Source organism: Venturia canescens, chromosome 6 (genome assembly GCF_019457755.1).
Source record: "Venturia canescens isolate UGA chromosome 6, ASM1945775v1, whole genome shotgun sequence".
Classification (NCBI taxonomy): domain Eukaryota; kingdom Metazoa; phylum Arthropoda; class Insecta; order Hymenoptera; family Ichneumonidae; genus Venturia; species Venturia canescens.
Window position 1 is genome coordinate 15,956,752 of NC_057426.1, and position 16,048 is coordinate 15,972,799.

General features: G+C 41.3%; 1 protein-coding gene across 1 annotated transcript in view; it reads left to right on the forward strand.

The window, feature by feature from the left end:
- Positions 1–946: 946 nt before the first annotated feature.
- LOC122411878 (titin homolog) overlaps positions 947–16,048 on the forward strand; it is a 1,333,995-nt gene continuing 1,318,893 nt past the window's right edge. Inside the window, exon 1 of the mRNA XM_043420958.1 lies at positions 947–1,103. The gene's annotated coding sequence lies outside the window, so the exon portion shown is untranslated. The remainder of the gene's footprint in view (positions 1,104–16,048) is intronic.

Sequence of the window (16,048 nt, forward strand, 5' to 3'; positions counted from 1 at the left end):
TTTCTGTAGCCGGGATCCCGGGACTCGAGCTTCCATAGAAATGGGTTATAGCTGGCATCAAGAGGCCTTTGATGGTGTTCTGTACAGACACGGCAAATCCATAAATGTGTTAGTAACTTTTGCATAATCTTGAGCCTGTGCAAAGTTTTTTCTCAGCATTCACGCTACTGATCGTGTTGGTTTCGTGCTCATTCGAAAGAGAATTTCTTAATTAGCTGAAAGTTCAATTTTCAAATTGCGACATAACTCCTGAGCTCTGCAATTTTAGAAAATTACATGCCAGTTTTACCCCCACCACCGCGAATCGTTTTATTCAGAGAAAGTATACTCGGCGAGCCTCGGGCCAGCAGACGACAGGGCTATCAATGTACTTGTCCCGAGACTCTACCGAGTCTCTTGATCTTTTTTCTGTGGTAGTTCTAAATTTTCAAATAAGGTTTTCGAAAGTTTCCCACTGTTTCTATTACGATAATCGAAAATGATTTATCCAATGATTTTCGTTAAGTTTTCTGCAACTTATAACAGTTTGATATTCTTCGAATGTTTGATGTTTCCTCATGTTTCCCTCATGATGATGGTGATGATGATGATGAAACACGATGATCCCCTCATGTTTCATCGATTCCGAATGTGCCCACAATTTTGTGGGATTAAAACTATTTTCCGTAACGTTTACGAATATTTTGTATTATTGAGGAATTTCTCCCCCCCCCCCCCCCCCCCTCATTTATGAATTTTATTTTCAATTTTTTAAATCAAATCGTTGTGAATAAAAAAGATATGAAAATTTTTCAATGAAACGAATTTTTTGATTGATTTTCCGTAAAATTTAACAGAAAGAGAGAGAGAAAAAATATATATAATGTTCACCAAGTCCACCAGGAAACTTCCAATGACTTTTTGAAGCATTCTTTTCTATTCACAGTATCATACCCAGAGATATCAAGTTGATGTACACTGTGACGTGACATTTTGAGCCACGCCACTCGTACGGTTCCGTGTCGACCAGTGGACCGGATTTACGGTCCTCCTTGACCGACGCACGCCGACTCACGGGGCTGGACCGATCGGAGACTCAACTGGCGCAGAGGCGAAGTATTTTAGTAGGTTTTAGTTTATTAAGTATGATTCTGTCTCTTCGGCGAAATGCATGTAATTTCATCACGTAACCCGCGAAAACGTGTGAACGCGGTCGAGAGCTTGTCAAGAGAGGAGACTGAGAGAGTTAGAGCCTAATAATTGAATCGTATAATTTTCTTGTTATTGCACTTTGGCCCATTTCACCCCACGTCGTTGCCCTCGCGCGGGAAAACGCGCTAGCGTTTCAGCACTGTTTGTAAAAATATCTTTCTTGGTTAAATCGCGTGCTCGAGTGCGGATCCGTATTCCGGGTTTAGTCATCGAAATCTGTGAGTGGGTGTCAAGGACTAGCGCCGGAAAAAGGCCCATTGTCCGTGGCCGCCCGCTAGTCCTCCTACCGTAGCAATCAAGAGTTGCAACCCCACCATCGTATCCTTGGGAACTGCGGTCCGAGTCAAATCGGCGCCTCGTCTAATGGGGTTCGGGTTCGTTTCCGAGTTGGAGGTGCTGAATTTCCTGGTGGTTTAAGAGTGGGCCCACCGTGGATTCAGGGACGCTTGGATTCATGAGGGAGGCCTCCCCTCTTTCCGGAGACGAACGCCGAATGGCCCTAGAGGAAGGCGACCAAGGAACGATCATTTGGAAGGACCTGTACTCGAGCGCGGGGTTTGAGAACCGTATCAGCCACATCGATCCTCGTTCGCTGGATCGGAGTGGGGATAACATTCCAACGCAATACGCAAAGAACTCCGAAATACCACGTGAGGCGTGAGAACGAGAGAAATAGAGAATAATCCAGTGCTGGGACGCGGGCGCGTGGCCCTTCGTGGGGGGTAATGAGTGGTGGGGATAGCGCGAATTCGGGAGCTCTTGCCTACGAATGAGGCGAGGGATCACCAGTCTACGATCGATAACCGGTGCCGTGAGTCAAGTGTAAGTGCCCTTTTGGATTACCTTGCTGGTCTTGGCTGATTCGGAGGAACTCTCGGTGAGCTCGTTCCTCTTTTTCTCCATTGTCGTGTTCGACCCCGTGATTCTCCAATTATTTGTCGTTTCCTCTAGAATGACTGTGGCGTTTGTTATATTTTCTTTGGCGAACCACGCGATCATGATCTGTTGCGATAGTCTCGCGTTCATCTCCGCGTGGCAATAATTATTAGTTTGGAGAATCACGGGGGAGGACAATCACGATCCGAATCGGCCCCTTTTTATTCTTAATTATTTCATTACTATTCAAATATTTTGTGTGAGAATTTTGCGGGTATGGTACGATGAATATTGCGTCGTACTTTTCCCCGATTTTGTAATATCGTGTTTGCGAACCACCGGGTTCGCCTCAGTCTCTCTCTCAGCGCGCGCTCAAGGCCAGCGTCGTCCTCGCGTGTTTACCTTTTTTCTGGCGCTTCGCGCTCGCCGCGCGGGCTATCTCCAAGCCGATTTCGTTATCTTATGCTCCGGCGTATTATTTTCTATATTTTTCGTGGTCGAGAATCCCTGGCGAAACATTATTCCCTCGTCGGGATTTATTCTTTTGCGTACGATTATTACGTTATTATATGTTGCTTTGTAAATGGAATTCGTCAAGTTGCCTACAAGCCACGACGCATCGCTGCTTACCTATCCATTCTGGACTACCTCGCAGCGGTGATTCCATATTTTCTTTATCGGGTTTGATTCTTTCGTGTGCGATTATTACGTTATTATATTTCGCTTTGTAAATGGAATTCGTCAAGTTGCCTACAAGCCACGACGCATCGCTGCTTACCTATCCATTCTGGACTACCTCGCAGCGGTGATTCCATATTTTCTTTATCGGGTTTGATTCTTTCATGTGCGATTGTCGCGTTATTATACACCGCTGCTTACCTATCCGTTTCGGACTACGTCGCAGCGGTGATTCCCTACTTTCTCTATCTGTTTATTTCCTTCGCGTGCGATTACTACGTCGTTACATTTTAGTTTTCTGTTGTAAATGGAATTCGTCAAGTTACCTACAAGCCACGACGCACCGCTGCTTACCTATCCGTTTCGGACTACCTCGCGGCGGTGATTCCATACTCTCTTTATCGGGGTTTATTTCTTTCGCGTGCGATTCCTGCGTCATTATGTTATATTATTCTTGTGTAAATGGAGCCGTCAAGTTGCCTACAAGCCACGACGCGCCGCTGCTTACCTATACATTTTGGACTACCTCGCAGCGGCGATTCCAGATTTTCTTTAGCGGGACTTCTTTCCTCGTGTACGGCTGATCCGATAGCCGATCTCGTTTCTTTATTATTTTGTTTATCAATTCGCTCGAAGCCAATTTTGTTATTATTTCCTGTATTATTGTTTGCGAGTCACGACTACCTCCGACTAATAAACCGCATTTTAAGTTGAAATAATTACGCGTTGAGTATCTCTTTTGACCTTTTATGTTACCCCGTGTTGTTACTCTCATCTTGGGCCAGCCCCTCTACCACTTCGTACCTCAGTTGGAGCTGAGTAGCCGGACCGTCCTCGGTCACCTATGTCGGGTGGCTCGGAAGGTCGTATTGGGCGGGGTAGGGGGAAAAATAAGTCGGTATTCCGACGGTACCTCGGTACCTGGCGCCCAGCCCGACCTCGCCAGTACGCCGCCACCCTTTAGCGGGTCAGGTGAGTCGAGAAGGGACAGGTTGGACCCTTCGCGGGGAAAAATCTCGTTACAACACATGTCGATGTATAAAATTTTTAAACTCTGCATGTAGCGACTGAGTTCCAATCAAAGAAATGAAAAGTATTGAGTGTGTCAGGACCAACAGATTTGCTTATTTTTTAATATATATCTATTTTGAAAACATAAATTCTTATGCCAATCATAAATGGGCCACCGCTGACTTTTTGTACCATTTTAAATTATTTATTATTTATGTATTACCATATTCTATAATTTTTTAATAATTTTCATAATTTATATATACCCATATTCCATAATCAAAAATAGGAATTGCTAATACTTGGCGCACAAGTGTAAACACAGAATTTTCAAAGTTTGCCAGTATCTGCTGCAATTTCTTTATCTACGTTATGATACAGACAGACAAAAGTACCACAGATTCATGAAATTAATTATACCATAGTTAAAAAGAAAAAAGACAGCGCAATTGAAAGAGAACAGAAATCAAAATTGTTTCATGTATCTGTGCATTAGTTTCTGAAGACAGTAATTTCAGACCTATTCAGAAATAAGTAGGTGAAGACTTTAGTAATGAATATCTTCGTTAATATATTCCAGTCGGAACCAAAAAGTTAAAAGATTGGCATACCTGCTACTTCACAGAAATATCAAAGTTCATAGATACTTGCTACGTACCAGTTATACAGACTTTGGTGCTATAGGGAAAAACACTTCAAAATTACCTGAACCACATTTTTGAAACTTATTATGACACATTCAAGAAAAAAGTGACAGATACGATGCATGTTGAAGCAAGCAAAATGCTGTAATTTTGTATGTCTCCATGGTTATCCGCAGACAAAATATTTGATCACATCCAAAAATGATCAGGTGTAGACTTACAGACATGAATTTTTCAACGCACAATGCCAATCGCAAACATGGTCTGGAAATATTCAATATACATGTCGCTTCATCACTTTGTCGAACTTTAGAGGTGTTGTTCATTGCATTTCGAAGATACAAATTTTGATATCATGAAAATTAAGCACCCAATGACTTATTGAAATAAATTTCCAAATTTATCATGTAACAACTCAAGTGATTATATCTATGCATTTATATGGCCCAAAGATTTTTCAAAACTTGGGTGTATGAACAAGCAATCATGAAGGCTTTTTGTTATAAATATTTCAAATTATCTTGTTGAAATCAATATAAAGAAATATAGAAATACGAATATCTCTCGTATTGTCTGGAGAACGAATAGAAATTGGTATGACAATACACTGTAAGCTAAGGAGGTGGAAAAAAGGGACCGGTGAACACAGCCAAACTAAATGAAAGAAATTATGACAACAATACATTGAATTACTTGACCAAAGTTTTTTAAAATTTATTTGAATTCGTTTACACACAACCACCTCTTTAATGTAATTACACAACATAGAATTTCTGTTTGGAAAGAACGTTTTAGAGGTTATAATGAACGAACGTTTTTTTTCTCATTGTTATTATTATTATTATTCAACAGTAATTAGTCATGTCATTAATAATATCGATTCCTTCCACTTTTCAATAACCACCTTTATTTTTCTACACTCTGCACGCAACAGCACTCCGGCGGTCATAACCTCAAACGTCAACATGACGCGAAATCTCGCAAATTTGCTATCTATGTATACAGGGTGTCCCATTTTAATCTTACACCTGACTTTTCTCGGAAAATATTGCTCGGATCAAATATTGTGTGGAACAAAACTTTTAGGGGTTAAGGGGGGACGTTTGATAAAAATTGGTTTGTGGATCCAAAATTCAAAATGGCGGCGTTAGAATGGCCGACATGTTTTTTTCGAATGGAAACATAACTTTTTTTCATCACCAAAAAATTTTTCAGCGCAAAACCAACAACTTTTGTTGGATAAATTTTTTGATCAAGTTGATATTTTTTAAGTGAGAACATCATTTTCAACTATTTTAGAGGTATCCAGGATGCACCGCGAAGAGATCTTTAACGTACCAAGTGCAAGTGCGTTTGCGTGTGCGTCTACATATTCGTGCATACGTGGAGGTGCATGTGTGTGTGTTTTTTATTTTCATTTTATTTTTCAACTTTTTTAAAAAGAGGGGCATGCAATGCCTTTATGCCCATAGGTACGAGCTCACAAGGATTAGGTCTCTGCGGTTCGTCACTACCGCAGTATTTTCGAACTCCAAAAGAAAACATCATTGGTAGTACTGACGTAGTCTGACTTTGCGTAGTTCTCTTACTTTAGAGTTTTAAATCAGAGAAGAATTTTTTATTTTAGAAGTCATTGTGATCGCCCACGGATGAAAAATTGATTGAAACGTTTATCTTCTGACTCCGCAGCCATTAGCAAGAGACGAAATCGAAAATTTGTAAAGGTTCTGAAATCAGAGAAAAATTCTTGATTCTCGAAATTTTTAAAAGTTCTTAAATTAGAGGAAAACTCTGAAAATTAGCAACAATGGCTGATTTCAGTCCCAACGAAATCGTTGATATGCTCCTTACACGCAAACGCACTTGCACTTGGTACGTTAAAGATCTCGTCGCGGTACATCCTGGATACCTCTAAAATAGTTGAAAATGATGTTCTTACTTGAAAAATATGAACTTAATCAAAAAATTTTTCCAACAAAAGTTGTTGGTTTTGCGCTGAAAAATTTTTTGGTGATGAAAAAAAGTTATGTTTCCATTCGAAAAAAACATGTCGGCCATTCTAACGCCGCCATTTTGAATTTTGGATGCACAAACCAATTTTTATCATACGTCCCCCTTCAACCCCTAAAAGTTTTGTTTCACACAATATTTGATCCGAGCAATATTTTCCGAGAAAAGTCAGGTGTAAGATTAAAATGGGACACCTTGTATATTACGATATCGAAGTAGAACAGATAATTCTTCATTTTCACGACACATTATTCACGTTTTCACTTCTCAACATTTTACTCACTCTCAGTACACTGTATGAGATCCATTAATCCACTTTTGAGGTTTTATTTATTATAGATATTATTGTTGTGAATTGGGCTCGAAACTTATTGAAACTTCTTTTATGAAAAAAATAAAATTGATTATATCTACTGCTATTTCCAATAATGTTTTATTTATTTACACGAAATTTGCAAATCTTGCACCGTTGATTCACGGGGCTACGATCGCAATCACTTTATAATAACATAACAGACGATAACAGACGGTATACAAGAAAACATTGAGGACTATCAGAAACTTTCTCATCGGCGATTGGTCGAGACGGATAGATTCTCACCGGTGATTGGTTATGATGGGCATCAAGAAGCCCTTGTATGTATCGGTCTGAACCCATATACGGATACGTCAGCTGCGTAAATGTGTTGGTACTTTTTGCATAATCTTGAGCCCGTGCAAAATTTTTTCTCAGCAATTACGCCACCGATCATGCTGATTTTGGGCGCAATCGAAAGAGAATTTCTTAATTAGCTGAAAGTTCAATTTTCAAATTGCGACATAACTCCTGAGCTTTGCAATTCAAGAAAATGACATGTCGATTTTACCCCCACCACCGCGAATCGTTTTATTCAGAGATAATATAGTCTCGGCGAGAGCCTCGGGCCAGCAGACGACAGGGCTGTCAATGTACTTGTCCCGAGACTCTACCGAGTCTCTTGATACTCGTATGGAAAGACACCTTTCCGTGTCAATAAATGAAAATCGTTTACATCTTGGAATTATGATTTTAACGTCGCGAGTTTATCTGCAGTTAGGAATGATGCTAATTTATCGAGACTTGTATCAATATACTCGTATGGAAAGACACCTTTCTGTGTCAATAAATGAAAATCGTTTACATCTTGGAATTATGATTTTAACGTCGCGAGTTTATCTGCAATTAGGAATGATGCTAATTTATCGAGACTTGTATTGAGAAATCTGAAAGAGTCGATGAAACGTAATTTTATATTTTTCCTCGTGTCTTTAGATGTTTGAACAGTTTTCGAGAAGGAGATGTACTTTTCTTTTGTTATCGGGAGCAAATCGATTTTCCCCGCGAACGCAGTCGCAACTTCTTTTATGATGAAATGCACGTCATAAGCGGATAAATTATGAAACACTATTGGCATGAAAAACGAATTCTGATAGTTTAAATTACAATTTGAATGAGCCGGACCTCTGAATTGGCCTGTCAGATGGCAATGATCGCCGAACACGCTCATCACCCTCGGCAAAAGGTTTCTCGCAAATATGACACTCTTTGTCTTCCCGAAATTTTTTCCACTTTTGCGGAGTCAATGCTTTCATTGGAACGTTCGTTAGAAGAATTTGTTCAACGCGCACAGCCAATTGTTTGAGTTCTTCTTCGAACCATTCCACGCAGTCTTCACCTCGGCGTTCGTGATATCCCGACAGCGAATCATCGTAAGAGCACTTTACATAATATCCAACGCTGAAGACACGATGATGTTGGCTTTTATTTTCTTCCCTCTGTTCAGCGTTGGTTTTCTCCAGGATACATTCGAGGTCGGCATTATACCACGAACGAGAGACGCTCCTTCCGATTGGCATTGGTAAACTCCAACCATTTGTCGTTCTCAGCTGGTAGTCGAACGGCACAATCGTTGAGTACGCCGCAATCAACCTCATGAGACTGTAGCTTTTCGATGGTTGAAAAGTAATGGAGGCATCTGTAACAATAAAAAATTTCAAATTTTTAAAAATGTTTCATTATAATTGTACGGAATAAAATTTCTATAGTTGTATATATTAATTTACTTACCGATCACAGATGTATTTCTTGTGTCCATTTATGTTAAGTTGAGAGTTGACGGGCCGAGATAAATTCTTGATCCACGCGAAGTGTCCAATTCCACATCCCGACACGTCTTCGATGTAAAGCAAGTTGAAGTGCCACTCCTTCTTCTCCTTGCTTACACGGACTGGTAAAATGACTTCCTTGTTCTCGCTATAGACATTGATTGAGAGATTTAAATTATCAATCTGATCCAACATCATAGGGAAGTTGATGCCTTGGAAGTTGAATATCGTTGAATAATGCGGGTAAGAGGATGTGCGATCGCTGTGTTGGTCTACCGGGTGAAGAGCAGCAGTTATTGCCCATCCAAAACACACATTATCCGTCGATTTAACATTTACCACCGCTCTTTTTAACTGTATACGTTTCACTAATGAAACGTGACATCCCGCACGCAAAGCGTTGTACTTGTTGATGTTCACATTTAAATTTGTTATTGATGTTAATGTCCAGCCACTGTCACTCTCCTGGAACTCTTCGAGCGATCTCAGAGTCGGCTCCACGACTCGCTTCCGATACCACTCACTCAAGTCCGATGTTGTGAAAAGTTCAACATTTCCCGTGTTGACACTTTTATTCGCCCGCTTATCGCCCACGGTAAACTCTCCGTTAAACGAAGTGTTCACTTTTATACTATTATATTTGCGAATATGAGCCTGCACTTGTTCTTCAACAAGCTCATACGCATCCAATAGAAACTTTCGTGGGTTGATATGATCACGATAAATCACAGCACCGGTTGACAAGCGATTTTCAAATGCGCTGTCAATTTCACGCCATGTTAATCCGTGATCATTTAATCCTCCGCCCCAATGTATGAAGCGTTGGCGTGTTGCCTGCTTCAAACATTCGAGACGCAAGATTTGCGAAGTGACCGAGTAGTGATATCCCAGTCGCGGTCGTTTCGATCGAACTTGCTCCTCCAACGATTCGATGAGGGTATCACACTGGTGTTCACACACCAAAAATTGCTCCAACGCCCGCAGGAGAGTTGTTTGCATACGCAGCAATTGCTCGGTAGCAATGTCGACGGTCAGAAACATGATGCGCTGAACGGAATTTGACTCGAAATGTAACTGTTACGTCGTCTCAACAGAGTCTGGACCTTCCTCAAAATTGTTTTCTTTTATATACGTGTTTTTTCGTTTCTGAGGTGGGGATGAGTTGGAGGGAGGAAAAATCTTGACTTTTTCTGGAAACTCGAATGTGGTACCCAGGATCTAATCGAGAAAGTGGAGGAAGTGCGGTTGACTTCAAAAATCCCTTCTTGCGCCTTTTGAGAAATGCCTCTGCAGGTTTAAAAAATGTGCAACACCGGACACATAAATCTGTCATTGAGCGAGTGCATCTCTGTAAAGATTTCTAGTCCAATGTGAATTTTTTTTTTTTTCTCGGAAAACATTCTTCTAAACAACTCTCAAGCCAAAGGTTGGGTAAATAGGCAGGTGCATTTTTAAAGAAATCTCATTGTCATCTCACGAATGTAAAAATATGTAATACGGGACACATAAATTCCTCATTAGGGGTCTCCTTCGTCACGGATTCCAATAATTGAGAGCACTTTTTCTCAACTGACTTTTCTCAAAACTCCGCAGGAAACATAAATCTGCCATTGGAGGGGGCATCCGCGAGTTCTTTTTATTCCTCAAAATATACTTTGTCTATGCAATGCCGCAACAGGACCGCTGCATCCCCACTCCCCCTCTTTGTTACCCTGAGAACCTCCACACACCATGCTGCCGACGCAACGCGCTAACCCGTTCCCACACCCCTCCTGAGAGCTCCGTGGATTAGAACTAGTTTTGAAAAAGAAATCTCGTCGCCATCTCAGGAATGTAAAAATACGTAACACAGAACACATAAATCTGTCATTGATGGAATGGAAAGACTTGTCAAATTTCTTTTTTCTCAGAAAAACAATATATTCCCTATGCAAAAATTGGGGGGACGGGCAGGTGCATTTTGAAAAAGAAATCGTGTCCGAACTTGCGCCACCTCAAGAATGTAAAAATATGTAACACAGAACACATAAATTTATCATTAGACGTCGTGTGATAACAATATATTTGTTCAAAGATACAAATCTCAAGTGAAAAGTCGGGGGAGGGGCATTTTCAAAAAGAAATCTCATGGTAACTGTCACCATCTCAGGAATGCAAAAATATGTAAGACACATAAATTTGTCACTAGAGTAGTGCTTTGGTCCTATAATTGGAATCATTTTTAGAAAGAGCAGGTCACTTTTTCAAAAGAAAATTCCGTCCAATGCAATCTGATGATCACACCGGAAACATAAATCAGTCATTCGAGGAGTGCGGCAATCTTTTGTCGTCAAAGTGCCGCCGCACCCCCGTTGTCCGAGAACCTTCCCCCTCCACATAGCATGCAGCCCCGCAACGGTCCCCGCGCTCCCCCGTCCCCGCTCCCCCCTGAGAGCCCCATGGCTTAGAACTGGCATAGCCTTACTACTGCTACTTTTCGTTTCAGACGACTTTTTCGCGATGCAGCATAGTCCGTTTCCCGTCTACAAATTTGACGGAAGACTGACCTGGCGACTAAAGACTGAAGTCAACAAGTCAAAGGTTTGGTTTTGGACGCCTCCTTTTCGAATGGTTTGTTAATTCAGGGTTTTTTTTCCATCAGTTACTTCTACTGATTTTCCAGTCAACAAAACGGTTTTTTTCAAATTCTTTCTCGGTTCTTCTCGCGACCCTTTTCTCATTCACGTTTGCGGATTGCGACATGGTGTGAAGTGTGAATCTCAGTACGCGAAGCTATATAATATTGTATCGTTTTGACAAATTTACGGTCTGCAATCTGCAAATTGTATCGAACGATGGGGAAATACGCTAAAGATAAGCGTAAATACAAAAAAGAATGGGAAACAGAATCATGGGCGAAAGGTTAGTATTTTCTACGATGAATGACATAAGTGGACCTCGCACAGTACATATTACCTGGATTCTATGATGAAATATGAAATTATATTTTCATGTTAGGGTGGGTGCAACATATTAATGCAGCCAAACATGTTGATAAGAACGATCCCAATGAAGCTCACTGCAAGCTCTACAATGTTTCTTTAAGAAGCTATATTGCAGATTTGAAAAAACATGCAAGCAGCAAGAAACACAAACTCAATGCTTCTAGTTTGAAGCAATCCTTTAAAACCACTTTGCCTTTCCATGGTATGTAACATTATTATAGCTGTCTTCAGTTTTCAATTTACATTTTTCTGTTTGTCATTTATTTTTGTCAATTATTTTTGTCAGTTTTTTTTGTAAAGCGATATTGTTGTTTTTTTAGGTTATGCAATTCAAAATTCTGATGGAAAGAAAAAATCTGACATATTATTGACACTGCATATCGTCATGCACTCAGCAATTCAATCGGTTGACCATCTAGGTGAGTTTTTGTCAGCATTGGGAAAAGGAAGCGTGTTGGAAAAAACTCGACTGCATCGAACAAAATATTCAAGCATTATCAAGCACGTTATAGCTCCAGCTTTATTAAACGGCCTCATCAAAGCGAACGGTAACGGCAGCTACTCCATCATAATTGATGAGAGTACTGATGTATCAGTTACAAAATATTTATGCATGTGCATCAGATATTTCGATATAACTGAAAATCGAATCGTCACTACTTTCCTGGGGATCTTGGAAGTAGAAAGAGCGACCGCCAATGACCTTTTTAAAAGCATCAATGAATATTTTACGAACATCGGTCTCCCGTTAAAAAAATTGACAGCGATTGGTACCGACGGAGGAAGCAATCTTTGCGGCTGTAACCATTCAGTGTACACGCTGCTGAAAAAAGAAGTACCTAATTTGCAACTTTTGCGTTGTAGCTGTCACTCTTTACATCTTTGCGCGTCAAAGGCAAGCGAAGAATTGCCTACTTCGTTGGATTTCTTATTGCGCGAAATATACAACTGATTCAGTGTTAGTTCTTTGCATCGCATTAACTATAAAAAATCTTTCGACTTGATTAATTCTGGCACAGATTCTCAAAAATTCCGTCAAATAATTCAATTATCCCAAATCAGGTAGCTAGTGTTCTATGAAGCAGTGAAAAGGATCCTCGAACAATGGCTCGAATTAACAACACATTTCGATATTGCCTGCGCTGCCGAACGTTGTTACACAGCACGAGTTATTTGTGACATGCTTAAAGACGACGTCAACCAGATTTATTTAATTTTTTTGAAACCCATTCTCGCGCAAACTCAACATTTAAATTTATCTTTTCAAAGCGATGATATGGATGTGGGTAGTTTGTACAATGAAATGTCTTTGATATTTTTATCATTAGCTAAGCGCATTCTCAAGCCACTTTTTTTGACATCTTGCAACGGAAAATCTGTTTTGCGTCAAGTTATCGAAGCGTTGGGAAATGAATTGGCATATCTGCCTGTAGCTGAGATGGATTTCGGAACTGAGGTTGAAAAGTACCTCGCGAAATCGACAATGCCGTCTGAATTTAAAATTCAATTTCAACAACGATCGTTCAGTTTTTTGAAAAAGCTTCTGCTTGAAATGGCGTCAAGACTGCCGACAAATATGGAGATATTCCAAAAATATAAATTATTGAGCCCTAGTGTTTGTCTGTCTCAGGTTCAGACCAAGTTCCAAAACTTACCTTTGAAGGATTTTCTGAATCCACAAAGCGACATCTCGGTCTACCAGAGTCAATGGGACAAATTAAATTATTAAATTATAAATCCTCGTGATGGTAACGCAACGCAAAATTAAGGTCGAGAGTGCACGAGGGGAGCGAGTGACCGGGGACGGTCCGACTACTCAGCTCATCTGAGATACAAAAGGTAGAGGGGGGGATCCTTGGGGCAAAGTAGCGGTCACGAAACACAAAAGAAATAGCCCACGACAAAATATAAAATTCGAAACAGTATGCGTCATTTATTCACAATTTTTAGCGGAAAACAAATTATACAGGAGAGAAATACGAGATCGCCAATTAATGTTCAACAAAATAATATTTTAGGAAACGATAGTTTAGGTTCGCCAGTTAAACGGAACAAGATAATAATTTGGAAAAATGGTAAGTTTAATTCGCCATCGCGTTGGCCCTGTTTACAAGTAGGTAACTAAACGTCGCCAACGACCTACCCGAGTTTGCAAGGTAACTACAGGCAATAGGCAATAGGTAATAGGTAACTGCTATGGCGGAAATTGTAACGCATTGGTCACTAAGGCAGGGTAGGCAACAAAGTGACCACGGTGAGACAATTCCAGGTAGATTACGCGGGTGTCGTAGGCAGCGCAAAGGCAAAAGGTAATCGACACCTGGTAATTTACTACCCAATAACTCATCCGCGAGCTAACCTACCATACGGCGACAGAAATCACAAAAGATAGAAGTCCGCGATTTTGGGACAATGCACGGACGCAACGCGAAAGACAGAAGATAGGCGGAATTATGATCGACGACGGAGAATAACGCAATTTTACAATAGAGTACTTCAAAAGAGGTAACAGAAAATACGTCGATCGTGAGACAAGAAGTAACGCAATAGCAGGTACGAAGAATGCGCAATATAAAAGAAACGAAAGAAAAATACTGAAAAATACTGCCTTGACTAACCGCCGTACATCCCGAACGCGACAATGAGAAAGAGAGAGACACAACGAAAACATCGCGCGGCTAGCGCGCTCGCTAGGGCTCTCGACATGTGCAGGGAGAGAGAGACAAAAGCGAACTCAAACTTTACTGCGCGCAATATTCAGCGCTTTATCAAAACTCGAACGAATAATCGTTCAGACTATCTTCGAAATCAGATAATAATGCATTGAACCAGATTAAGAGTGAATCCCCTGATAGAGTGGAGCGTCTCAATAAACTACACGAAAAATAATGGAGATTGGGAAGTAGCGGCCGCAATCTCGCTCGCTACTTCGCCACACAGATCTCCCTCAAAGAAAAGGCCACCAGGCAACAAAACTCAAAGAAAACCGGAACTAAATTCCGAAACAATACGCTCAATTCTACCAAAGAACCCGGGGAGAAAGAGTAGTGGGCTTACCGAGGAGATCATTCGTCGCACCCGAAGAAAAGACAAAAGAGACCTAGATGACTGCAGACTCGGGCTTCTGACTCGCCGGTGAGGTGATCGGAACAAGACTAATTGTGCGAACGAGTGGTCCTCAATATTCGGCGCCATCCCCACCACTAGGCCCGCGAACCGCAGCGCTCACACGCTAGGCGTGAGCCAGAGCATAGGCTCGTAGTTCACGCTTTCGCGGGACTTCAAATTAAGAAGCGCCACGTCGGTAATTTGCCTCCCTGTTGCTCTCACCTCTCCCGTCCGTTTGAAACATTCCTCCCGACTTAATTGCCGTGATTCGAGTGCCTTTCCTCTTGGGGATCCGGCGGGCAGCTCCGAAGGACCGAGGGGAGGCCTCCCTCATGACTTCGGACGTCTAGAAGTCATGGTGGGCCCACGACAAAAACCACCAGGCAAAACAGCACCTCGGCTCCAGAAAACTCCCCCGAATCCCACCTGACGAGGCGCCGTATCGCACGGACCGTGGCACCCGAATTTACGGTGTAGCGGACGGTGTAACTCTCGGTTACTGCAGTGGGAGAGGCACGGGCGGCGTTCAACGCATGGCCTATGCCAGCGTGTCCTCTCAGCCGTCCACTGGTCGAGAATGATGCTCGTAACTCGAAGACGGTGTGGGAGGGTGTTTCTCGCGAACGAGGTCGGGTGGAACAACAGTAAAGCATCGCCACAATAAAAGACGGTTCGCAAACCCAGCCGCGGAGGCGACACCAAATATCCCAAAACGACAATGAAATTTTACTTTAAATAAACGTCAGATTAAATCCAAAAATAGACAACGAAATTCTCTGTAAATAAACGTCAGATTAAACTCAAAAATAGACAACGAAATTCTCTGTAAATAAACGTCAGATTAAACTCAAAAATAGACAACGAAATTCTCTCTCTTCCTGCCACGTAGGTAACAGGTAGCTAAAATTAACTAAAATCTCTCAAATCGGTAATGTAGGCGGTTTTTCGAACTTAATACAATAATTACGCAATAATGAGTCCGGCTCCGACCAACACCCGACGAGTCGAAAAGTCGTGGAAAATGGGCCGTAAACCCGGTCCACTGGTCGACACAATTCGTACGAGTGGCGGGGCAAAATGTCACGTCACAGTAGATTGGAAACTCTACTTCAATGGAGACATTCCGAAAAACATTTTGGTCTTTTGGCCTGAAGTATATAAGTACACTGACGCTAGTGGCCACCAGATTTTCAAGGAATTGGCAGAGGTGGCGTTAAAAATGTTGATCATTCCTACGAGCAATGCGGTGGTAGAAAGAGCCTTTTCAGCCCTAACTCTTATAAAAACTCGAATTCGTAACAAGTTACGAACGCCAATGCTAGAAGCTCTGTTACGAATTCGATTGCATTGCATTTCATTTAAAAAATGCTGTAAAACATTACAGCCAACAAGTGACATGCTTGAAAGATTTCAATCGAAGTA